General features: G+C 33.9%; 1 protein-coding gene, 1 long non-coding RNA gene and 1 pseudogene across 4 annotated transcripts in view; 1 reads left to right on the top strand and 2 right to left on the bottom strand.

The window, feature by feature from the left end:
• Positions 1-20,784, bottom strand: part of LOC122076329 — a 44,871-nt pseudogene extending 24,087 nt beyond the window's left edge.
• On the top strand, positions 8,485-11,332 carry LOC122076915. The gene is made up of 5 exons (XR_006139620.1): positions 8,485-8,605; positions 8,934-9,011; positions 9,278-9,360; positions 10,240-10,303; positions 10,405-11,332. It is a non-coding gene; the product is annotated as an uncharacterized LOC122076915 (long non-coding RNA).
• A 6,572-nt stretch (positions 20,785-27,356) lies between the features above and the next one.
• LOC122077052 (serine/threonine-protein kinase STY13-like) overlaps positions 27,357-27,671 on the bottom strand; it is a 27,775-nt gene continuing 27,460 nt past the window's right edge. For all 3 annotated transcript variants that reach the window (XM_042642812.1, XM_042642811.1, XM_042642813.1), the window contains exon 5: positions 27,357-27,671. The gene's annotated coding sequence lies outside the window, so the exon portion shown is untranslated.

Below are 27,671 nucleotides of genomic sequence, written 5' to 3' on the forward strand. Positions count from 1 at the left end.
TGGACGACTATTACATTATTATGTTGATCTAAACCTGGTTGGATTCCTATTCTGTTACTGGTTTAATTCTAAAGAACCACTGTTGGCTGGAATTCTGTTATCCTTATTTTCTTGAGATCGATATTCTGTTGGGCTGGTAGATAACATTATGATTTCTATTCTAATGTTGAGATTGAACTGATTGTTCTTTGGTTTAAAAATCCTGTAGTTTGAGTCTAGTTTGAGCTTTCAAATCTAGTCCTACATTAAGCGGCATCAGAGCATGGTTGAGAACAACACCCCCGCCATAGCTTTTATTATGGAGATGCTATAGAATATGAGAACTGAACTAAAGGCTAAACATCAAGTTTTGTGGACTGAACTGAATGTAAGATAGTTGGCTATGGAGACCCAATCACAACTACATACTCGTGATTCTCGTACACCACCTGAAGTGGAAGCCCCTATGACCTCAGTTGCTTAGTTGGCTAATAGAAAACCTAACCCTAATCTGAGAGGACCACAGAGGATTCCTCTAGTGCAACCTACTTTTGAAGAATATATGAGAGGTACCTTGATAATAAATGACCTACATATCATAGAGACTCAAGAGATTCACAGAAGCTCAAGCTTGACCTCAAGGAATATGATGGTAGGTATAACCCTCAAGTGTTTTATGACTGGATAGCTGCATTAGATAACTACTTTGACTACTATGACTTATCTGAGAAACGAAAAATTAAACTAGCACATGGTAAGCTAGTTGAGGCTGCTTGTGATTGGTGAAAAACCTATGAGCGTGAACTGGAAGACTATGGTAGAGAACCTACTACATAGGAGGAGATGAAGCAAGAATTGGCTGACAAGTACTTGCCACGTAACTTTAAGGCTCGCATACAAGACCAGCTGACTGTGGCAGAGTATATGAACAAATTTGATACACTTTATTCTTGCACAAGCATTAGGGAGAATGAGAGACAATTACTTTCTTGGTTTCGACTGAGATTGCGAGATGAAATTGATAGGGGAATTAGTGTTGCTAATGTGTATTTAGTGAAAGATTGCTTTGACAAGACTCTTCGAGCAGAGGAACTTATAGTACAGCCAGGTAGAAGGTTTGGTTATCAAGCTGAGGAGATGAAGAAAATTTTTTCAGCCACTAAACCTAATAACACTTCAGCACCCCTAAGAGCCACAACTCCTCTATGGGAAGTGATTTCAACCAAAAGATCCCGAAGTCAAGGTGACAAATGAAGAGATAGTTCTTGAAGCTTCAAAAATAAAGGTCAAGAATTAGAATATTCCATTGAAGAGTTCTATGTTGAAGAGATCAGAGTAGACAATATTAAAGCTGTGGACAATGAGATAGTAGGTGAAATCACTTCACAACAAGTCTTTGAGATTCATGATGAAAAGGAAGAGCTTGTTCCTCCAGTCCTTGATGAAAAGGTTACCAACATTGATGACTCTATGCATACAACATTCATAGTTGGTATCGATTCAAAAGTCAAACATACAGAGTTTGTTATGCCATCATGATTATTTGAAGAAAAAGTTCCACTCCTTGAAGACTACCTTCCAAAAGTCTACAAGCAACTTGAATTCTGTTTGGGAATGGTTATGACTATTGTTCACATACTGTTCCCACTCATCACTGCAAAATTCAAGGACAAATTTTTTCAATATGGAGAGAGTTGATGCAGATTAATAACCCAAATAGACTTGTTTTATTAGGAATAAGCCTAGGGTTGGGTTATATATGTGTTGGGCCTTCAGTTCATATGGTTTATAGTGTATTAGACCACTTTGATGGGTCCAAAAGGGGGGCTCTAAGATTGAGTACAAGATTACTAGTTAGTTTTCTTTTTTCATTAGTTTCCTTTTTAGTTGGGCTTTGATGGGGTTTCATAGTTTTTAAAATTAGTTGCTACTTTAGTTTCTAATTTCAGTTTATAAGTAGTTTCTAATTTGATTAGTTTACAATTTCAGTTTTTAATAACTACATGTTAGTAGTTTTAGTAACTCAGTTTTTAATAGCTTTTGGAGTTTCTAAATTGTAAACACCCCCCCCCAATCATTATAAATAACGGAAAGGGGTCTCACTTTGAGCCCGTGAATTTTATGAACAAAAAAGATGCTGCTACGTTTTCTCCTCTGGATTGTTTCTTTGTGTTTGATCAAAGAAGAAAGGTTTGGTGTTTGATCCAAGTGACTCCTTGTGGCGTGAAGTCCAAGAGGTTCTCTTCAAGTTTGTTATTCTCTTTCATATTTATATTTATGGAGTACTGTTGTCCAGGTATTTCTCTCTTCTCACTTCAGATCTGTCCAGGCGATAGCCTTTTCTGGGTGGGACTGTCGACCTCTGTCCAGCACTGATTTCTGGTCACTTTTGTCTGATATTTAAACATAAGGTTCTGTTGGTAAGAAGGAGAGATCGATCCAGATTTGAGAGCAATCTAACCTCAAATTGCTGAGTTATCATATCTCTGTGTTCGTCTTTAAGTGACCTACAGATTCTGGTATTATAATCAGTAGACTTGTTACTTGTTGTTGGTAGTTTCTGGATTGCTATTACATTATTCTATTGATCTAAACCTGGTTGGACTCCTATTCTATTACTGGTTTAATTCTAAAGAACCACTGTTGACTGGAATTCTGTTATCCTTATTTTCTTGTGATCGATATTCTGCTGGACTGGTAGATAACATTCTGATTTCTATTCTAATGTTGGGATTGGACTGGTTGTTCTTTGGTTTAAAAATCCTGTAGTTTGGGTCTAGTTTGAGCTTTCAAATCTAGTCCTACGTTAAGGCATACACTATCAACCACATGGACTGTAGGCCCAACACATACACAACCCAATCATAGGCTTATTCCTAATAAAACAAGCCTATTTGGGTATTAATCTACATCATAAGATCTCGCTATCGCCCTCCATCTCACTGGTAAAAAAAGAGAGCTCCGGCAAGATCTCTCCGAGACCATGTATTTTTTCCCGGTCAACTCGGTGGGTGGTCTCGGTGGCCATATGGTCTTTGTAGCCCCTGAAACTTGGTATTTATACTATTTTAGACTTTCTAAATACAATGAAAACATCAGTTTTTAAAAAATTAAACCTAAAATGGTACTTTACTTCGTACCCTATGTAAGTAGTCCTCGACTCTTCAAAACTTAGGCCAAAATGCTTATTTCCACAATGAACACATGACACAACACAATCTTAAAAGACATCATAAATAATTATATAATTATATAATTGTTTAACAATTAACATTGATGGCTAATGAGTCACATTCACATACATTGAAAATTAAAGTAACTCAAAAAATGTGGATGAGGAGGTAATATTCTCTACTCTTTAAGTTTTAATAAGTGCAAAAAAGGAAATCCTCAAGCAAAAGCACCAAAATCATTGCTCCTTAGTGTTTTTTCTTCAAAAAAGTAGAGAGGCGAGATCTTGGTGAGATCTGGAGACATAGAGATCTCGAGTCAAGTTTTTGTACAATTACGCCATACATCTCATCTCGTTTTTTTGGAAAACATAGATATTAGCGAGATCTCAACGAGATCTTAAACCACGCTTCACATTAAGTCCCTCTACGTGTAACTCATCACTTCTTGTGATCCAACAACACCTTATGAGGTCAAGGTGGTGTGCATGGGCCAAAGGAGAAGTTAATGGGCTTAGGAAACCTAACTTGACTAGGGCAAACAAGCCTTGGTGGTCTTTAGAAACAAAGAATTCATTTTGTTGAGCTTTTAGTTTGTCAATATCTATAGTAAGAGGCTGGACAACATTGAGTTCTTCATATCATTCCCTTGAAAGCACTATGATTTTCTGGTAGACATGTCAGATTGACGAAATTGAAATAGGTTCTCATAGAGATCATAGACACGAGTCATATTCTTCTTTTCATATCATCCCACATACCTTTAGCAGTAGTGTGGAATATGACATTGGCACCAACATCTGGTTCCATACTATTCCACAACCATATCAGAATTATTGCATTATCCTTCATCCAGTCACCATATCCTTTATCAGTTGACGCAGGAGGACCAGAGGTAGTAATTCGTCAGATGTAGGTAATTCGAGCTCCCTTTAAGCTTGACAGATGTAATTTGGACATTTACATTGTCTAAAGAAGGGGTAGTAGATTCGGTCTCAGCCATGAGGAACCAATAGACAAACGTAAAGTAACAGAGGTAACACCCAAAAAAAAAAAAAAAAACTCGATGACCTTTAGTGTTTTGCAAGAATCATCTCACCTGTTTATAAAACTCTATAGAACCATAGAATAGAGGATCCTAGTATGGAATAATAGCAACCAAGCACGATCCATCCGTAGAAATCAGCAAAGCAGCCATCAGAGATACAGAGAACAAAAATCAATTTTCGGCAGGTTTTCCTAATTAATCAATTTTGGGAAGAAGGTGAGTGACATCGATCCTTGGTCTTCAATCTTCAGTTCAAGAGCATAATATCACAGTATAGATAGGAACCAAACACTCAATCAATGAATCAAGGAGCGATTAATCCATAAGATGCAGTAGTAGGCGATTGCACACCAGCGAGGGTCAGCATAAAGAATAAACCACAGAGATGGATTGATGAAACCTAGGTTTGATCACTGAAGCTCTGATACCATGTTACAATTCCAGAATCCTTAATCAACCCAAGGTAAGAAGAAGAGAAGAAGAAGAAAAGAAGAAGGGAAAAGAGGAGAGAAATCAAGGGCCACAATAGCCTCCAAAGATGTGGGAAGATAGCCTACGGCTAAGGTTGGAATAATCTTTCGTAGGCCTCTCCCTCTCCATTTATATTAATCAATAAAATGAATAAAAAGAGCACAGGATAGAAATATGTATGTACCATACGATGTACACTAAATTAGTTCCCTAGCATATGGATCACTGTTACACCTTTAATATTTACGCTACTTCTAATTTTAGTGATCCTAAGGAGTGGGGTGTGTCGGTACCATCCCACAACCTGATAATACCACCAATTCTTGACATTTCCAGATCTGCCACATTCAACTCAAAGGGGGGGGAATGAAGAAACACTATGCTGCATTACAATGGTCCATAGACTCGCCTTCAAACACATAACACACCATTAGGCAAAATGCCCAGGTTTTCTTTTGAAATAATCTCCAAATCAAAACACTGCATTTCAACCACACTTTAGTTTTCCAAATTAACACATGAAAAACATGAAACAATAACAAAAAAAATTGTTCATTCAAGCATCAAACAAAACCATTGTAGCCTAAGAACCCATTTTATACATCACTCCCCTAGAACAATCTATATATCTGTATGTCTACAATCCTGGTAATCATTCAAATCATCTTCCTTCCCTATTACCCAACCAACATTGATTATCTTATCATCACTAATTCCATCACTTCAAACTAGCCCAATTCCCATTAAATTAGCCTAAACCTGCTACCAACCTTGTAGGACATTTCTGCCTATCCCCACCAAATTGTATGTTGTTTCCCACTAACAAACAAAAAAAATTAAGTTTCTATGTCACTCCCATCTCTAGTTTATCACAAACAGTAGTATGTAGCCACTTGCATGTTACTGCTTATTTTTGCATGGACTCAAACATCTACAAACTCTCTGCTCTCACCCCAAATTGATTTCTAAATGCATTGCCCACAGAATAAATAATGTAAGGATAACAAAAACATCATAATCACTTGAAGAAAATAAAATGATGGTCAATGCAGAATGTACTTCTAGCAAACCTAATTTGTGCTGAACCTAACAATAACCCATGTCCTTCATCAACTCACTCATCAATCTAATATAGCAGACAACTTATAATTATAATGTTACTTGAATAGAAAATCATTATATAATTTGAGACTCCTATAATTAAACAGGGAAACCAATGCAAAATGGGCTTTGCTGCAATAGTGAAGTGGCATACCATCAGTCCAAGCACGCTTGGCTGCATAAGAGTTTCTGTTATCCACCTACATAATAAACCATCATGAGAAGACCTACAAAACTAGTACTCAATACACTAGTGGTGATAAACTAATTGATCTAGTGCTTTCATTTCCACATGGCAGGTTAAATTAACTCATCATCAATTAAACAGAAACAAAGACAATAATGGCATAAAGTAAGAACATCTCATCACAGTAACATGAAAAGAGATAGTCATTCAATTCCCCGATATATATTGGGACCTAGTGGGGAACACGACCACAAAATCTAAAATTTAAAGGACGAATTTAAAAAAAAAAAAAAAAAAACACTAGTAAATTAGTAATCATATAGGAAAAGTGCAAGATACTCAAGGATGGAGCCAAGCAATTGGAGTGTAAATCCAAACAACCCGAAGACTTCAACAAATCAAACAAAATTAAACAGGGACAGTCTGGTCTAAGTGAGGAATGGATTACAATACTAGAAACCATAAAAAAAAAAAATGATTACATTTTTCGAAAGTGAATTGCAAAGATGATCTTCGAAATGGTATGAATCAACAGAACAAGTAAGGAATTTGTAAATGGTAAGAGATTCGACGCAAAACAAAGAAAATGTTTGAATATCAATAACGGGAGTATGACGAGAGAACGAATAACCAATACCTAAGACATAGTAGATGAGAGTTACAGATAGGTAAAATCTTTTTTCGGATCAATTGAGTAGGTTTTTGCTACCGATAACAGAGATGAAAAAGGGTCTATGGATGGCAAAAATAGGGCTGGGTAAGAGTACGGCGTTGACGCTAAAGGGTTTCGTTGCCAAGTGCCAAACGGTATTAGATTGGATATTCGGGTTTTCTGGATATTAATACCCATTCCAGAACTAGAACTGGAACCAAAACCGGAACTTGATCCTCTGCAGCATGGGAGTGCGCTATAAATACATCGTTATAGTCTAGCATGAGAGTGACACGTGAGGTTATTTGATTATAAAGCTTGGCTTTGATGCTGTCTCAAAAAGCCATAAAACCATGTGCTATATATTATATACCGGTAGATGGAGAAATCCTTTCTTCCTAAAAAATCGATGAAACCTTTCAAACACACTGTTGAATTTTTGAAATAGGAAAGGGTTCTTTACGCGGCATGTTGTTGCTAATATGAACATGTGACCAACATGTTGCAATAGTGCGACTTAACTATTGTGCCATAGACCCGCCGTCATTCTCTTTCAAGTACCTATCCACAACAAAATCATAAACAAAGGGATGATCACACTTTGATAACAACCCAAACTTGTACACCATCAACAAAATCATAGTGGATTGATGGTGTACTAAGAAACTTGATTTCATGGTGGATTGATGGATACTTTTCCTTGAGGGATGATCACACTCTAATAGCAACCAAAACTTGTTCATCAGCGGTAGGCTTTGAAGCACATGATCTAGACACACAGTACACTCTATTTTTTAACTATGTTTCAATGGCTCAAGTTTTTTTTTTCTTTCTTTCTTTCTTTCTTTCACATGTGGGATGAAAGCCAGATTTGGGGACGAAGTTCATGCCGTGCAAAAAACCTATTTCAAGGTTTCATTGATTTTGGGAAGAGAGGGTTTTCACATCTAGGGTTTCATTGATTTTGAGAAGAAAGGGTTTCTTCATCAATTTTGGGAAGAAAAGGATTCTGCACATAACCTCCTAACAAAGTCAATCCAAACAACTTGGGATGGAGATGAAGTGACTGTCCAACCTTTTATCTTTTCTATCTTTCACCCATTCTAAAAGTGTGTCCCAAGTGTCCGACTCTCCCACCTAAACAAACTGGGCCTAAAGCGACTCCCCACTTTATATATATATATATATATATATATATCATACTATTATATAAAAGTATGTACTCATGCTTGGTGGCTAATCTTTTTTTGGACTATTTTGGCCTTATTATTTATTTAAATACATTGTCTTTTATATTGTCCATTTTCTTTATTTTTCTTATTTTCCTTATTTTTTTTTATACCCTTTGTTTTTTTTTTATATAATTAAATATTTTTCTAAAAAAGTAGTTTCTTTATTGGTGTGAAATCTCACGCCCCCTTCTATCAAAACAAAAAAAAAATCTCACGATTCCCTTTTTTTACTCACTCTCTCAATTTCCTTTTCCGCCCCTTCTCTCTCTCTCTCTCTCTCTCGCTCTCGCTCTCTCCACTTTCCATTTCCTTTCAAATTATTTCCCTCCTCTCTCACGTTCTTATTTTTTATTTTGGTAAGACTCCTCCCTCACGTTCCACTCTTCTTTTTGTGAAATATCTTTTTTATGTACTTTCTCTATTTATTCATTATCCCTTCATCCATCTTTCCTCAATCTATAATTTTATATATTCCCTCCCCCAAATACTTTTCTAATTAATCTTTATCTAAAAATAAAAAATAAAAATTCCTTTCCTAATTTCTTTTAGTTACCTTATTAAAAACTCTTTAAAAAAATCTTATTTAATATTGCAGCAACTAACAAAAGAGAATTAGGGTTAAACAAAATAGGGTGTTGAGAGGCTTGGAAGCTAACGAGAGAGTAGGGGAAGCCGTTCGAAATGCACTGCTCCTGTCGAGTCCTGAGTCCTGATCTCGATCCTCTGATCCATGATCATTCGATTGTCATCTCTTTCTCTCCTTAGGTAGTCTTTGGAATATGTCATTGAATCAACTTCTTGTTCTTCTTAAGTATTAGTAGTTATATCATAAATCGTCCTGAAAAGCTAAAAAACATTTCATATATTAGATTTCTTATTGCCTTGGTGAAGCTTAAAGGGTTCTGGCCCATGTAGATAGCAGTTGCATGAATGTGGATGTGTCTTTATTAATTTAGATATCATTATTTTCTTTAAACTATGTATGGATATCTCAAAGTTTGAAAAATTATGTGAGGTTTCTTATTAGTGGTTCTTTTTTGAGGATTTGACTGTGAGCTTCTCAAAGAACTGCTCTGCTTTGCTCAAAAACCAGCTGCAAAATTGGAAGGAAAAAGAATGTGTTCTTTGGATCAGTCAATGTCCTGAATTGCACTACCAAAGACAAAGGCAGGTACAGTAAAGTTTTTTACAATGTTGGGATATCATAAACCAAAGTTTTCTGGGTTCTGAATCAAATATTGTTCACTCTTATGCTAATTGTATTGAGAAGCTTTTGCAAATCAAGGACAAGCTGGAGAGGCTTAGTAATGATTCTTTCTGTGCTAATTGAGAAACTCTTTAATGTTTTTAGTTTTTTAGATTCTGAACATAAATCCTATATAATGAAGTGTATGATGCGGGGTTCTGGGAATTGCTGACATTTCTTTTGTTTTGTAGAGCTTACACTACTGCGTTGGATCTCATTTCTTTGCAATTGCGAAAAGCCAAAGAATCCCATTTTCAATCATTGTTTATTTGAGGTAGTATCATGTTTGATCTCAAATTGTATTAAGTAACATGCCCTATTTTAGAATTGAAAGACAACCTTGCATCAATCGTCAATATCAACTTGAAGGTGATTCTTTTCTGGAAAAAATTGTAATAATAAATTTTTCCTATTACCTTAGGACAATGTTCAATGAAACCCATGTCATTTTTCCTATTACCTAACCTGGGAATGCAATGCATGATCTTGGATGTGTCCTATTACAAAATCATTGGGACGCCTTAAAAGAATTAAACTATATCTAACATATTAAACACCAATAAATATACTAGAAATATAAACTCCCGAAATCAAAGTGATTAATTTGTATGGGTAAAATGGTTTTATGGTTTTGGATTGGTCCAATCAAGGTTGCTGGTATTTGTTTTACAGTTTTCTAATCAATTTGGAACTGAACTTTCTCAATTCACAACCAAACTGAATCGACGATTAATAGTCAAAACCAAAAATGATTGACTGTTATTATGCATCGATCTTATTGACATAGTGAAATTGACCCTTGAGCTGAGCAACTGAGGGTCACATTTCCCTTTATTTCTTGTTGGGCTGTTGGTCTAATAATTTGCATATCAAAGTTGTTTCCTTAAACAAAATATATATAAATATATATATATATATATATATTGGATGGATCCCATCAATCTTATGGACATAGTGAAAAAAAAAATGTTGGATGTTTCCATACAATGTTAGAGTAGAATGGGGTCTAAATGAGTAATGCTCCCCTTCTTTGGATCTCTTCTCCTTTTAGACCTTTTGACATTAATAGTTAATTATTCATTTTTTTTTTCTCTTAATTCTTTTGTGGTTTACATTTACATTGTATCTGATTTCTATTCAATGGATGTAATAGCTCATAGACAAAAAATGGCTTGATGATTCAAATGAAGATGTTATTGCAAAATCACTAAATGCAGGTACTATTGGGAATGTATCTTATCAAATTGTAAAATATTAAAGTGTAATTAGTTTTCCTGGGGTTATTTATTTATTTATTATTTTTTATTGGTAAATTCAGGTTTGGATTTGGAATGTGGATGGTACTTCCAAGACTATGGTGGGAATGCAACTATGATTGGGAGAATCAAAGAAGGAGACATTGATAGGGCTTTGAAGAACAACTATGTTGTTCTCATGAGACTTGGATTCTTTGATGGCATCCCTTCACTTGAAGTGTTTGATATATAGGTGGAAAGTTGCCTCTTACATAGTACACTAATGACTACACAGACAAGTTGCCCATGAATTCCATATCCCTAAGGCCACTCCCTAAATTTGGCTACCTGGAAGGACTTGTAAGTTCTTCAATGGTGAAACCCTTTATCCTTTTGGTTATGGCCTCAGCTACACTTGGTTCATATACTCAATGGTATCTTCTGCTCATGCACTTCAACTGAAATTGGGAAGAGTCCAACATTGCCGTGATCTCACTTATTAGGATGGTACTGCTAGGTCTCCTTACCCAACATTTGTGGTAGATGACATAACTTGTGGCAAAGAGTTGGACTTTGAGGTTGATATTCAAGCTCAAAATGTGGGAAATGTGGATGGAACTGATGTTGTCATTGTCTACTCAAAGCCTACGGTACGCATCAAGGAAACTCATATCAAACAGGTCATTGGGTTCCAAAGGGTGTTCTTGAAAGCAGGGGAGAGCAAGACCTTGAAGTTTGCATTCAATGCTTGCAAGAGCTTGATGGTGTTGAACAAGACAGCTTATAAGGTTTTACCATCAAGGGAGAACATGATTGTGGTTGGAGATGAAGAGCTCTTTCTACCCGTTCAAATCAATATTGCCTCTTGCCAAAACTAGATGGTTACTTAGATCATTTAGGTTAGCTTAAGTTCTTATTATCTTATTTTCTTTTTCTCCAACTCCAATAGTAGTTAGGAGTTTTTATATGTTCTTGAGTTCCTTTGTTTAGTCCTTTGTTACTACAATACAATATGATGGGATATGTTGAGTTTCTTAGTAATTAAACATTAACTTTGATATTTACAATCAAATATTTCAGGTTTCTAATAATATTTTCATCCTACTTTCTCCATTTTCTTGTTTCATATACTAGAGTTGGGATATATGGGATGGCAGAGCTTACCCCTACCTTAGCTTATTCTCAAGATAGAATATATTGATCACCAAGATAGCAGAGAGTAGAAATAGTGACAAAGATCAAACTTCAATTTATGATGATATTTAATGGCATTGTAGGACCAAATTAACCTTTTTGTTAGGGAACAACCTTTCCATTTAGTATGGTTAAGGCTGTGCACATTATGATGATAACCAAATGTAATTGATCGTGCGTTGAAAATATTCTCCTCTATTAGTTTAAATCTATAATTTTTTTCTTATCTGTTTTCAGTGACTTGTGCACACACAATCACATAGTATGGGGGGTGAGCCCCACTTATACATGTGGGTGGGACACACCAATGTGTGAATGACGACTGACAACCCATCTTATATAAAATATATCTCCAATTATTATTATAGAAATATATTAATTTAAGTTCTAAGTAGGGATGTAATGTTTCTTTTTTATTTTTTTATTTTTTATTTTTTATTTTTTTGCTTATTTTAAATACTATCAATTGATAGAGTTATGATAAGTAAACAGTTTTTAAGACTAATTCTAGAGAATCCAACTAATAGATTAGGGTAACCAAAAAGTTTCTAGGATTGATTCCATAGAGACCGCAATTTTCAAGCTACTACATTGCAAATTTGAGGTAATTTCCCTCTAGATTAGCACCTTTACACATACATTCACGACTACCATGTCACCTCTATTCACACTCTAGGATTTATTAACTATGAAATATTATGTCTCAGTTTCGTTTTTTTTCTTTCTTTGGTCATGACTTTATAATTAAAATATGAGTCTTTAGCTCAATTGGTAGAGCACTTGTGGCGTGGGAAATGACTCCATACCTCAAGAGGATGGTGGTTTGAATCCACTAAGTCCCTTATCAATATTTCATTTTAACCTAATGGTAGTGTCATGGAAATATCTGGGTTTTATATTGGAATAACATAACAGTTTTTTAAATGAACTCTATAATATTTCATTTTAACCTAATGGTAGTGTCAACTCTAGCCAAGGGATGCGTGTCAGACACTGTGTTGCGCTACAGAGGAGTTCAATCCCTCTATAAGAGGGAAGTAGTTATGTCTTTTTGTAATTTTACCGTGATATTTACTCAAGAGTTAAATTAAGTTTGCTAATATTAATTGATGAGTCAGATCACATAAGCTCAACAATTGGACAAGTTAGAAACTTCATTAAAGTGACAAATTTTACTCGAAATAATATTGACTTTATGTCAAGTTATCCATTATACTCACCCATGTAAATCATTTGCTCTCTCTCTCTCTCTCTCTCTCTCTCTCTCTCTCTCTCTCTCTCTCTCTCTCTCTCTCTCTCTCTCTCTCTCTCTCTCTCTCTCTAAAATAGCATTTAACCATTTATTGTTGAAAAAAAGACCCATATGAGATTGTTGATAATAGGAAATAAATAAAAATACAATGACCGTGCATTTTTATAGTCTATAAAAATGTTTAACCACATGTGCATTTGCACGTGTTTTTTCTTACTAGTTATATAAAAAGCATGTACTCATGCTTGTGGCAAATCTTTTTTTGGACTATTATACCCTCTCTTTTTTGTTTAAATACTATATATCCTTCATATCCTTTCCCTCTACTTTTTTTTTCCCCAAATTTATGGTACCCCTTCTCAAGATATTCAACTCAATTTTTTTTTTTTTTTTTTATCTTGTTGAAAATCCAATCTCGTCTTGGTATCTCTATCTCACGTCCTCCCCTTCCATCTTTATCTTATCTTTTATTTTCTTATTAAGTAAAAAATATCTTCTATTTATTTCATATATATATATATATATATTAAATATCTCTTCTTTTTTTTCTTCCATTATGTATTAGGATACCAAATTTGTTTTAAGAAAAACAATATTAGGAAACCAAATACGTTGAGGTCTCTCCATCTCATATCATCTCTTTCTATTTTTATCTTATTCTCATTAGGTATCAAATCTATCTATACATCTCTCTCTCCTTTTAATTTCTTGTTCATCTCTAGCTTTCTTCAATTAAAAAAAAATTATTTTCTTCTTCTTACGTAACCTGTGGAATAACGTACTCCAAAGTGATGCTAAATGCGTTGGGTGATGTTTTGCTTATCCCTTTCATGATCTTTGAGTCTCAAGATGGACTTTTGTCTGCAGAAGGATTTATGTGGTGGAAGTTGCTATGGCATTTGGGGTTCCGCTATGCTTTCTGTTTCTTCTCTTTTCTTTTTGCTTGGACAATAGTGAGTAATCTACTCATATATAATGCCCGTGTTATTAAGTTAATTTTGTTATTAAGATTCTTGTTTAGATTTTAGGTTCTTTCTGTTGTATTGATTCCTATAGGTTTCTATAATATATAAGAGAATTTTCTAAAGAATTTGAATTTATTTTTTTCAGGATGAACTGAGTTTTCTCACTGCAATTTTATACTTCAGTCTTTGGTAATTCTTATTTGTTCCAGTAAGGGATTGTTTTTGAAGCCTCATCGCTATTGAATCCAGGCACTAAGTGTGTCCTACCAAGATGGCAACAGGATTAGAGGAATTTGTATGGATGCTAAAAAGTTTTCATCTTCCAATTGATTTGGATTGGAGAGATAGTGGGGGCCCGTAAGTTATTTCAAATAAAAATTCTTTTCATTGATCGTATTTGATTGCTAAAATTTTAAATTTGGTTCGAGTATTTAGTTTACATTGGTAGATAACATTTCTAACAACCATCCCCTAGTAAATGTACTTTTTTGTATTTTTTCCTTCTTTTTACCTTCAAGATTATAATTTTTTCTAATCTATTTTAAAATTTTGATGTCCTGCAATTCAAGTTATTCTTTTCACACCTACACTTGTGTGATGGGAGCATACTGGGTATTCCATTAGGATTTCCTTAAGTTAACCCTAATGGGACATTGAAGACTAGAGTGTTTAAATTGTGAACCAACATATGGTTTGTCTCAAAGAAGATTGACTCTTGAAATAACTTAATATTGTAATGTGGTTAGAAGAAGTAGAAAGCAAGAGGTCATAAATTCAAGTTACATGCAAATGAATTTGGTTTCGAACTCCAGGTTCATCCTAACTCAATAATAGGTGTTTATATTATTTATTTTGGTTGATTTGATGGCGGATCTTTTAGGCCACTGCCATTTATCTACTCTATTCTAAATTATCTTGATTATTTGGATTATATTTTGGTCTATCCTGAGTTTGGAAATCATGTAAGATCATTGGTTTATTTAAGATAGTGTCTTGATGTTTAATATTGCCTTGGGATCTCTCATTACACCTTAAGTTGTCTCTTTTGTCTATATGTGTAAGATGCCATATTTAAATTAGAATATTCTTCAATAATTTCTTACACAATATTAGGGGCCAGAAAAGAAACCATACCATATGCATTCTTGGATATCTTACGTACTCCCACCTTAAAAGATTTTACCATTTATCTTAATTTCTTAGCTGAGAGTATTATGCCTAAAAATGTTCTCTAATTTCTAGGCTTATCTATTTTATAAAACCATTGCTTCTCTTCGGTGTTGTATCCTTGTCATTGATTGATCAAGTGCAACATGTGGGATGAGGTTAGCATCCATTACCAATCAACAATAAATGAGAAGAAATTTGTGGATTGCTTGTGTGAGGTGAAAATATTGTCAGGCATTAAAGTTGATAAGGTATGTTGACACTACATATTTCTATTCCTCAATAAGTAGCTCTATATTATTGTTATTTTTATGAGACTGAACAATTATTTTTTGGTGTTGATCCAAAGCTGTTGTTGGATTTAGAACGAGAACCACTACCTCGTGATGACGATGAGAAAGAGGAGAAATCTAGGTTTTTTTGCGATTCTCTCTTCTTTAAAATTTGTCAATTTCATGCTCCAGATGGGGTGATGCAGAGTAAGATCCAGTTAAAACTGTTGACAACTGAGTAAGAAAATAACTAATTCTTGCTTCCTTAATATTTTAATTTGTAGATAAATGAATAAGCTAGGTAGATTTATCCTTTAGATTGTATTTGGTGGTAGTTAGACATTTTTTATTTAATCATAATTTGGTGATTTTTTTAGGGTCGTTCAATTTATTGAAACCAGAAAGTGCAGCTGCTCGATGGAATCATATCAGCCTAAATGCTTCAAGGGTATGCCTATTCGTTTCTCTGTTTTTATTTTTCCTTTAATGGAAAAAAAAAACTAATTTTCTTTAATTAATTGTCTTGTACTTTTATTTTTCATGGGAACGAAAGAAATGTTTTCCTTCCCTGTTGAGCTAACCAAGTTATGTAATTAACCATTGACAGGTGGGGAAGGGTTTATCCAAAGACACCAATGCTCAGAAATTAGATTTTCAATACTGGATTGAAGCTGTAATTTTTCTCCTCTTAAATCCCCACCTTTGAATTTTTTTTTTAATAAATTTATTATTTTTTAAAATCACGGTCAATGAACCTGATGATGTATATATTTGTTTTGCCTTTGCATCTTAAGAAGAAATTTACTTTCTCTTTTGTGTAGATTGATTCGCAATACTGTTATGAGTATAATTTGCAGATATACTATGAAGAATGGTGTAAATCATAGTGTGGCCAGCCATTCTTCTATTGGTTAGTATTTAGTGATACATATATTTTTAATTATTAGTACATTGTTATTATTATGTTTAGTAAGGAAGAAGTAAGAATACTTGTAGCATGTAGGAGTTGAAGAGTCATGATTTTGTCTAACTCATTAAAATATAATGATATGTTAGTTATTTTCTTGTTAATTCCAGTTTAAAAAATATTTTTGGATCATATGGTGCAGTATGCATTGTGATATGAGATAAAGCTTTTAAGACTAAAAAGGCTTATATTCACTTTGAGTAGGTTGGACATTGGAGAAGGGAAAGAGGTTGATCTTAGACACTGCCTGAGATCTAAGCTTAAACACCAATGAATTAAATATCTTGGACTTGTTTGATTTCTATTTTGAATAAAGTTTATTATAGAATCCCATTTGAGAAAATGCCTTCCTCTTTTCTAAAATGTCCAATTAATTGATCGTAGCTCTTATTATCTTATTGCCAGAAAAGAGGAAAAGACAACTACTCTATTCCATGATTCCTTATGTTATATAGTTTAGATTATATGAAATGAAAAACCCATAGAGTTTCAACACGAAATTCTGAGGAAAAAAAATTCTTGGATTATGGATTAAGTGTTTACCAGAGGAATTCAAACAGGTTCTTATAGAACAATTTAGAATGTATTTTCAGAATTTGATACTTGACTAAAAGGAGTTCTGTTGATCATAAAATTTACTTCATATTTTAACTTTGTTTGCACATATTATAAAGTTTTATCCTACAATCTCTCTCTCTCTCTCTCTCTCTCTCTCTCTCTCTCTCTCTCTCTCTCTCTCTCTCNTACTTGAATAGAAAATCATTATATAATTTGAGACTCCTATAATTAAACAGGGAAACCAATGCAAAATGGGCTTTGCTGCAATAGTGAAGTGACATACCATCAGTCCAAGCACGCTTGGCTGCATAAGAGTTTCTGTTATCCACCTACATAATAAACCATCATGAGAAGACCTACAAAACTAGTACTCAATACACTAGTGGTGATAAACTAATTGATCTAGTGCTTTCATTTCCACATGGCAGGTTAAATTAACTCATCATTAATTAAACAGAAACAAAGACAATAATGGCATAAAGTAAGAATATCTCATCACAGTAACATGAAAAGAGATAGTCATTCAATTCCCCGATATATATTGGGACCTAGTGGGGAACAAGACCACAAAATCTAAAATTTAAAGGACGAATTTAAAAAAAAAAAAAAAAAAAAACACTAGTAAATTAGTAATCATATAGGAAAAGTGCAAGATACTCAAGGATGGAGCCAAGCAATTGGAGTGTAAATCCAAACAACCCGAAGACTTCAACAAATCAAACAAAATTAAACAGGGACAGTCTGGTCTAAGTGAGGAATGGATTACAATACTAGAAACCATAAAAAAAAAAATGATTACATTTTTCGAAAGTGAATTGCAAAGATGATCTTCGAAATGGTATGAATCAACAGAACAGGTAAGGAATTTGTAAATGGTAAGAGATTCGACGCAAAACAAAGAAAATGTTTGAATATCAATAACGGGAGTATGACGAGAGAACAAATAACCAATACCTAAGACATAGTAGATGAGAGTTACAGATAGGTAAAATCTTTTTTCGGATCAATTGAGTAGGTTTTTGCTACCGATAACAGAGATGAAAAAGGGTCTATGGATGGCAAAAATAGGGCTGGGTAAGAGTACGGCGTTGACGCTAAAGGGTTTCGTTGCCAAGTGCCAAACGGTATTAGATTGGATATTCGGGTTTTCTGGATATTAATACCCATTCCAAAACTAGAACTGGAACCAAAACCGGAACTTGATCCTCTGCAGCATGGGAGTGCGCTATAAATACATCGTTATAGTCTAGCATGAGAGTGACACGTGAGGTTATTTGATTATAAAGCTTGGTTTTGATGCTGTCTCAAAAAGCCATAAAACCATGTGCTATATATTATATACCGGTAGATGGAGAAATCCTTTCTTCCTAAAAAATCGATGAAACCTTTCAAACACACTGTTGAATTTTTGAAATAGGAAAGGGTTCTTTACGCGGCATGTTGTTGCTAATATGAACATGTGACCAACATGTTGCAATAGTGCGACTTAACTATTGTGCCATAGACCCGCCGTCATTCTCTTTCAAGTACCTATCCACAACAAAATCATAAACAAAGGGATGATCACACTTTGATAACAACCCAAACTTGTACACCATCAACAAAATCATAGTGGATTGATGGTGTACTGAGAAACTTGATTTCATGGTGGATTGATGGATACTTTTCCTTGAGGGATGATCACACTCTAATAGCAACCAAAACTTGTTCATCAGCGGTAGGCTTTGAAGCACATGATCTAAACACACAGTACACTCTATTTTTTAACTATGCTTCAATGCTCAAGTTTTTTTTTTCTTTCTTTCTTTCTTTCTTTCACATGTGGGATGAAAGCCAGATTTGGGGACGAAGTTCATGCCGTGCAAAAAACCTATTTCAAGGTTTCATTGATTTTGGGAAGAGAGGGTTTTCACATCTAGGGTTTCATTGATTTTGAGAAGAAAGGGTTTCTTCATCAATTTTGGGAAGAAAAGGATTCTGCACATAACCTCCTAACAAAGTCAATCCAAACAACTTGGGATGGAGATGAAGTGACTGTCCAACCTTTTATCTTTTCTATCTTTCACCCATTCTAAAAGTGTGTCCCAAGTGTCCGACTCTCCCACCTAAACAAACTGGGCCTAAAGCGACTCCCCACTTTATATATATATATATATATATATTATATAAAAAGCATGTACTCATGCTTGTGGCAAATCTTTTTTTGGACTATTATACCCTCTCTTTTTTGTTTAAATACTATATATCCTTCATATCCTTTCCCTCTACTTTTTTTTTCCCCAAATTTATGGTACCCCTTCTCAAGATATTCAACTCAATTTTTTTTTTTTTTTTTTCTTGTTGAAAATCCAATCTCGTCTTGGTATCTCTATCTCACGTCCTCCCCTTCCATCTTTATCTTATCTTTTATTTTCTTATTAAGTAAAAAATATCTTCTATTTATTTCATATATATATATATATATTAAATATCTCTTCTTTTTTTTCTTCCATTATGTATTAGGATACCAAATTTGTTTTAAGAAAAACAATATTAGGAAACCAAATACGTTGAGGTCTCTCCATCTCATATCATCTCTTTCTATTTTTATCTTATTCTCATTAGGTATCAAATCTATCTATACATCTCTCTCTCCTTTTAATTTCTTGTTCATCTCTAGCTTTCTTCAATTAAAAAAAAATTATTTTCTTCTTCTTACGTAACCTGTGGAATAACGTACTCCAAAGTGATGCTAAATGCGTTGGGTGATGTTTTGCTTCTCCCTTTCATGATCTTTGAGTCTCAAGATGGACTTTTGTCTGTAGAAGGATTTATGTGGTGGAAGTTGCGATGGCATTTGGGGTTCCGCTATGCTTTCTGTTTCTTCTCTTTTCTTTTTGCTTGGACAATAGTGAGTAATCTACTCATATATAATGCCCGTGTTATTAAGTTAATTTTGTTATTAAGATTCTTGTTTAGATTTTAGGTTCTTTCTGTTGTATTGATTCCTACAGGTTTCTATAATATATAAGAGAATTTTCTAAAGAATTTGAATTTATTTTTTTCAGAATGAACTGAGTTTTCTCACTGCAATTTTATACTTCAGTCTTTGGTAATTCTTATTTGTTCCAGTAAGGGATTGTTTTTGAAGCCTCATCGCTATTGAATCCAGGCACTAAGTGTGTCCTACCAAGATGGCAACAGGATTAGAGGAATTTGTATGGATGCTAAAAAGTTTTCATCTTCCAATTGATTTGGATTGGAGAGATAGTGGGGGCCCGTAAGTTATTTCAAATAAAAATTCTTTTCATTGGTCGTATTTGATTGCTAAAATTTTAAATTTGGTTCGAGTATTTAGTTTACATTGGTAGATAAAATTTTTAACAACCATCCCCTAGTAAATGTACTTTTTTGTATTTTTTCCTTCTTTTTAGCTTCAAGATTATAATTTTTTCTAATCTATTTTAAAATTTTGATGTCCTGCAATTCAAGTTATTCTTTTCACACCTACACTTGTGTGATGGGAGCATACTGGGTATTCCATTAGGATTTCCTTAAGTTAACCCTAATGGGACATTGAAGACTAGAGTGTTTAAATTGTGAACCAACATATGGTTTGTCTCAAAGAAGATTGACTCTTGAAATAACTTAATATTGTAATGTGGTTAGAAGAAGTAGAAAGCAAGAGGTCATAAATTCAAGTTACATGCAAATGAATTTGGTTTCGAACTCCAGGTTCATCCTAACTCAATAATAGGTGTTTATATTATTTATTTTGGTTGATTTGATGGCGGATCTTTTAGGCCACTGCCATTTATCTACTCTATTCTAAATTATCTTGATTATTTGGATTATATTTTGGTCTATCCTGAGTTTGGAAATCATGTAAGATCATTGGTTTATTTAAGATAGTGTCTTGATGTTTAATATTGCCTTGGGATCTCTCATTACACCTTAAGTTGTCTCTTTTGTCTATATGTGTAAGATGCCACATTTAAATTAGAATATTCTTCAATAATTTCTTACACAATATTAGGGGCCAGAAAAGAAACCATACCATATGCATTCTTGGATATCTTACGTACTCCCACCTTAAAAGATTTTACCATTTATCTTAATTTCTTAGCTGAGAGTATTATGCCTAAAAATGTTCTCTAATTTCTAGGCTTATCTATTTTATAAAACCATTGCTTCTCTTTGGTGTTGTATCCTTGTCATTGATTGATCAAGTGCAACATGTGGGATGAGGTTAGCATCCATTACCAATCAACAATAAATGAGAAGAAATTTGTGGATTGCTTGTGTGAGGTGAAAATATTGTCAGGCATTAAAGTTGATAAGGTATGTTGACACTACATATTTCTATTCCTCAATAAGTAGCTCTATATTATTGTTATTTTTATGAGACTGAACAATTATTTTTTGGTGTTGATCCAAAGCTGTTGTTGGATTTAGAACGAGAACCACTACCTCGTGATGACGATGAGAAAGAGGAGAAATCTAGGTTTTTTTGTGATTCTCTCTTCTTTAAAATTTGTCAATTTCATGCTCCAGATGGGGTGATGCAGAGTAAGATCCAGTTAAAATTGTTGACAACTGAGTAAGAAAATAACTAATTCTTGCTTCCTTAATATTTTAATTTGTAGATGAATGAATAAGCTAGGTAGATTTATCCTTTAGATTGTATTTGGTGGTAGTTAGACATTTTTTATTTAATCATAATTTGGTGATTTTTTTAGGTTCGTTCAATTTATTGAAACCAGAAAGTGCAGTTGTTCGATGGAATCATATCAGCCTAAATGCTTCAAGGGTATGCCTATTCGTTTCTCTGTTTTTATTTTTCCTTTAATGGAAAAAAAAAACTAATTTTCTTTAATTAATTGTCTTGTACTTTTATTTTTCATGGGAACGAAAGAAATGTTTTCCTTCCCTGTTGAGCTAACCAAGTTATGTAATTAACCATTGACAGGTGGGGAAGGGTTTATCCAAAGACGCCAATGCTCAGAAATTAGATTTTCAATATTGGATTGAAGCTGTAATTTTTCTCCTCTTAAATCCCCACCTTTGAATTTTTTTTTTTTAATAACTTTATTATTTTTTAAAATCACGGTCAATGAACCTGATGATGTATATATTTGTTTTGCCTTTGCATCTTAAGAAGAAATTTACTTTCTCTTTTGTGTAGATTGATTCGCAATACTGTTATGAGTATAATTTGCAGATATACTATGAAGAATGGTGTAAATCATAGTGTGGCCAGCCATTCTTCTATTGGTTAGTATTTGGTGATACATATATTTTTAATTATTAGTACATTGTTATTATTATGTTTAGCAAGGAAGAAGTAAGAATACTTGTAGCATGTAGGAGTTGAAGAGTCATGATTTTGTCTAACTCATTAAAATATAATGATATGTTAGTTATTTTCCTGTTAATTCCAGTTTAAAAAATATTTTTGGATCATATGGTGCAGTATGCATTGTGATATGAGATAAAGCTTTTAAGACTAAAAAGGCTTATATTCACTTTGAGTAGGTTGGACATTGGAGAAGGGAAAGAGGTTGATCTTAGACACTGCCTGAGATCTAAGCTTAAACACCAATGAATTAAATATCTTGGACTTGTTTGATTTCTATTTTGAATAAAGTTTATTATAGAATCCCATTTGAGAAAATGCCTTCCTCTTTTCTAAAATGTCCAATTAATTGATCGTAGCTCTTATTATCTTATTGCCAGAAAAGAGGAAAAGACAACTACTCTATTCCATGATTCCTTATGTTATATAGTTTAGATTATATGAAATGAAAAACCCATAGAGTTTCAACACGAAATTCTGAGGAAAAAAAATTCTTGGATTATGGATTAAGTGTTTACCAGAGGAATTCAAACAGGTTCTTATAGAACAATTTAGAATGTATTTTCAGAATTTGATACTTGACTAAAAGGAGTTCTGTTGATCATAAAATTTACTTCATATTTTAACTTTGTTTGCACATATTATAAAGTTTTATCCTACAATCTCTCTCTCTCTCTCTCTCTCTCTCTCTCTCTCTCTCTCTCTCTCTCACACACACACACACACACACACATACACACACACACACACATTTTTTTTGGATAAGGCACACCGACAAACACACTCTTGTACCACATGAATTTTGCACGTGTGGATTTTTACTAGTATATAATATATATATATATATATACTAGTAAAATTGCACGTGCAATGCACGTATGGGCTTTTGTTATGTAGCAAATAGCAATGTATGATATAAGCTAATTGAATAAATAAAGTAAAATTACATGATTTGTATGGATTAGAGTTTTAAGATAATGCTTGAGTTCACTAGTAATTTCGTAAGAATGGCCCATTCAATTATGGGATACATATGTTAAGTCGAAATACATCAAGTTATTCCTTCATCTCTATAATCAGACATATTTGTGTACCCAAAAAAGGGGAAAAAACGAAAAAGCTTTAGCGAGTGCCTTCTGGATTTGTTAGAAATAAGTTCAGATTGTAAAGTATTAAGTAATTGGTTACAGTGAGACCTTGTAAACCTACAAAACATTGCTAAATTGCTCTATTTTTGTTTCCTCTACATTGGGATTCATTGAAATAGATAAGAAATGAATAGTGTTTATTCAAAATAATCTGGAACTATAAGTCTATTCACTTCAAGGCAACAATTAGTACTTTTGAGAAACAAGTGCACAATGCAGTCTCTAGACAGAACCAACTTCGTAGAATACACTGGGTTACACAAAGAGATGATAGTACCTAGAGTAATAAACAAAATATTTCACATTAGTAGAGCCATTCTATAATGTTTAAAAAAAAAATTAGCGATTGACATTTAATGTAGTTAGAAAACATAACTTCTTGCCTAGGAAACTGAAACTGAGAAATTTTGTACTACTATAGTAGCTCTTTTGTATAAATGAGAAATTCTAGGCTATTGTAGTTGCTCTTTTGTCTTCTCTCTGGTATATATAAACAAGGGCTATGTGTGAATAAATCTCTTGCAAGGAAGGGAGAGAAATATTTGACAATCAAATGATAATCAAATATTGAATCAGTAGGTAATTTAATAATATTAATAACACTAAATGCTGCCCCAAGAGAGCCGTTTGACAAACCCTCTTCCATCCTTCAATCTCTGTTCAATCTATTGTTAATTTGTTATCTTACTTCTTTGCTCTTGTCACTGCAAAACCTTTTGTTTTCTCTGTTTAAGATTCTCTCTTTTGCAAATCCTTTCATTTTCTCTCTGCCAAAATGGATAGATATAAATGAGATTCTTTTATGGTTATAATAATAATAAATTAATAAACAAAATTTATGTGCCTTTTCGATTGGTTTCCATGTGGAAAAATAGTAATATAAAATTGAATTAATATATCTTGGTTAGATTGAGACCTAAGGTAGGATAGTATATTATAGAGCTAATACAAAATTTGAAATTTGAAATTTGAAAGGAGTTAAATAAGAGAAGTAATGGCATAATTAGTGAGGAATATCATACAGGAAAAACTATTAAAATCGATGAAAGAGGATTGAGAGAAACTTTTTTTCTTGGCAATTGATGAAGTGGAACATTACTACCATAAAGGAGGATAGATGTTTTAAGGGAGAGAAGAAAAGGTTTTAGGAGTTGAGAGAGAGACTTACTATTGCTCCTTCTTAAATCTCTCTCTCTCTCTCTCTCTCCATATTTACCTTTCTAAATCTCCCTTTTTTTTCCCTACGATTAGGGAAATGGAAAACCATGCCTTTTATGATTTACTAAGAAACAAAACTTATGTGCCTTTTCGGCTAGTTTTCATATGAAAAAGTAATAATATAAAATTGAATTAACACATCTTCGTTAGATTGAGACATAAGGAAGCATAGTGTATTATAGAGATAATTCAACATTTAAAAGGAGATAAATAAAGAGAAGTAATGGCGTAATTAATGAGGAATTTCATGCAGAAAAAATTATTAAAATCGATGAAAGAAGATAGAGAGAAATGTTACTACCATAAGGGAGGATAGATATATTAAGGGAGGGGAAGGAGTGATTTTAGGAGCTGAGAGAGAGACTTGCTATTGCTCCTCCTTAAATCTCTCTCTCTCTCTCTCTCCATATTTACCTTTTGTAAATATCTCCATAATTATTCACTCCCTCCCCACTCTCCATAATTATCTCTCTCTCTCTCTCTCTCTCCATATTTACCTTTGTAAATCTTACTATTTTTTCTCCCCCACGATTAGGGAAGGATTAACCACACCTCTTGTGGGTTATTATGTGCCAACTTTTTTTTAATCATTTTTAATACTTAATAATTACTTCCCCCTTTCTACTCCACCATTTTTTTTCTCTCTCTCTTCCATTTGGAGGGGTTTTTTAGTCAGTTGGAAAGTATTTTTTGTAGATGCCAATGATCTTTTTTGTCTTTTTTGAAAAAGTATACCAAAGACGGGGAATATGTACTTTTTAATAGTAGTATGATTGTATGATATATATATATGGAGTTTTCTTACTTTATTAATAAAGGGGAGAGTGTAGGGAAATTTACTAATGATAAACATGTGTACAATCAATAGCCTTAGACACACTAAGCTCATAAAATCATAAAATGGTAATCCACCAATCTATCAAACACATGATAGACATTGCCTTCTTTGCCAGGACATTTACAACATTATTCATAGCTTGTGGAATAAAAGTGAAAAGAGATTTGAGTTAAAAGAAGTATAAAGGTTTTTCACATCACAAATGTTGTACCCTCAATGCATGACTGCTATTGTCATTTTTGTCAACACAATGTAGTTAGCAGAGCAGCTATACAAACGACAGTTGTAAGTACAAAGTGCGTTGCATGTGGTGCATCTATCATATTTTGTCGTTAACACATTGCTATCAACACAGCAACAATACAGATGGTAGCAGTCGGTACAGAGTGTACATACAATGTACTAGTGTGGCAAAGCATTTACAACGATAGGTCAATGACTAGAGGTGTTCTAGTAGAGTTGATAGGGACAAACGACTCCTTGATAGTGTAAGTTACAATATACAGCTAGAAGTTGTGGCCAGACAGTGCAATGGCGACTTCTAGATGTGTGGCAAAATGAGTTGGCAACATGTGGTTGAAAGTGTCAAGTCTCAAAGTAGTTGGGTTAACTGTGAGAAGTCTTTTTGAAGTGAAGTGGCATGTGCATAGTGGCATTCTAGTATTTGGAAGTTTGGCAGTTTTTTACCTGTTATGGTTCGGGGATATTTTAGGCATTCAAAATGATTTGCATGGTAGTCAAGTCCTCATAAAAGTTGCTCTTACCCTTTCCACCGTATTCGGATTTTCCTCGATCTAATATCAAATGAAAAAGTTATTGCTTGTTCAAGATTCAAGGGATTTTTTGTCATTTTGTATGGTCAAGATTGTTGATAGTGTCTTCATGAAAATTGTAGCTCTTTGATTCTTCTATACACAAGAAATAGAATCAGGTTAATCGGAATTCGAAAGAAGATATGATCATTTTCGTATGATTGCGCCCAAATAGAGCCACCGGTTGAATTTGGTTTTTTTTATCTAAATGAACCGTTCAACCGCATGTGCTATTTTAGTCACTCATGGCAAGTTCAATTTAGCCAACTTTTGGTTGAATTTAGACTTCATTGGAGTCGAATTTGAGGAAGGCTATATCTGGCAAAGGTATAGATTATGAAACACGAATCAAGAAATGGTGCTTTCAAAGCATAAAAGGAGAGAGAGAGAGAGAGAGAGAGAGAGAGAGAGAGAAGGTGAGCCAATTTAGGGTTTTCGGCAGAAAGTTGCCCAGAAAAGGGGAGGTTTCCCTTCCCACCACTCTCTCACCCATATCTTTCAAACTGAATCAGTGAGGGGTTCTTTTGTTTGTAATTTGAAACAAGTTATCTTGGGTAGGAGAAAAGATAGACTCAGGGGTTTCTTCCGGGTTCTGATTTCTGTCTGCATAGTATAGGTGGGGATTTCATGTGGTGTATCAGAAAGTTTGATGGTTTTCCTATTTACGATTGAAGATGGAAGTTTGTGAGTGGTTTTAGCAAGATTTGAATTATTTATTTTTATTGTTTTGGTAGAATACAATTTGCATTGGAGTCTCGGCTTTCAGGAGTATATTGGAATTTATAAATCAAGCATTCTCTTTAATTAAAAAAAGAGACGAAAAATTCCAGCATTTTTGACAACTGAGTTCAGCAACTGTTAAAAACGTATATCGTGTAGAGCATTGGAAGCCTCTAGCTTCTTCCAAAGTATTAACTGCATTTCCTAGCCCAACCTTGATATATGACCCAATAAACAAGGGTAGAGAGTTCAAGAATTGACAAACTCCAATCCATTAATCCCCAATGGGTTGAGATTTATGTGCACTTTTGATACTGGTCTTTTAATCCTATTCATTTCAGAGAATTTCAACAATCTTTGAGTTCCATTAACTCCAGGTTCGATTAAAATAAAGTCAAAACTGCCTTCTGCATAGCGGAACCAAAAGTTCTCCAGATATATCCATCAAACCTGATCAGGAATAGGGATGGTGTCCCACGACTCCCACCCCCACCTTTCTCCCTTCTTCGTAAATTGTCCAGAGCAAAAACGAAAACAAACTCTGAATTGTAATGAACTTAATACAGCAGATATCACATCCGACAAATAATTAATGCAGAAAAAGGAGAATGATATATATATATAGAACTCACTTTTTTGAAGGGGAAAAAAAGAAAGCAAATAGAATTAAGGCAGGCCCACATATAACAAGAGAGGAAGGATGCACATCAAATCTCTTCTACTACTACAACAACAGTAATCCAGTAAAATAAAAGGCAGAAAACCAGTAGATACCAGCAGCTAGCCAGGTAAATACCAGAGTCCAGGAGTCCTTGTCACAATATTTCTTTTTCCTATCTGTAACAAAGAAGATACTGGTGGATACACAAGGCTAAGATAAAATCAACTTCACCCCCCCCCCCCC

This window comes from Macadamia integrifolia, chromosome 4 (assembly GCF_013358625.1).
Source record: "Macadamia integrifolia cultivar HAES 741 chromosome 4, SCU_Mint_v3, whole genome shotgun sequence".
Classification (NCBI taxonomy): domain Eukaryota; kingdom Viridiplantae; phylum Streptophyta; class Magnoliopsida; order Proteales; family Proteaceae; genus Macadamia; species Macadamia integrifolia.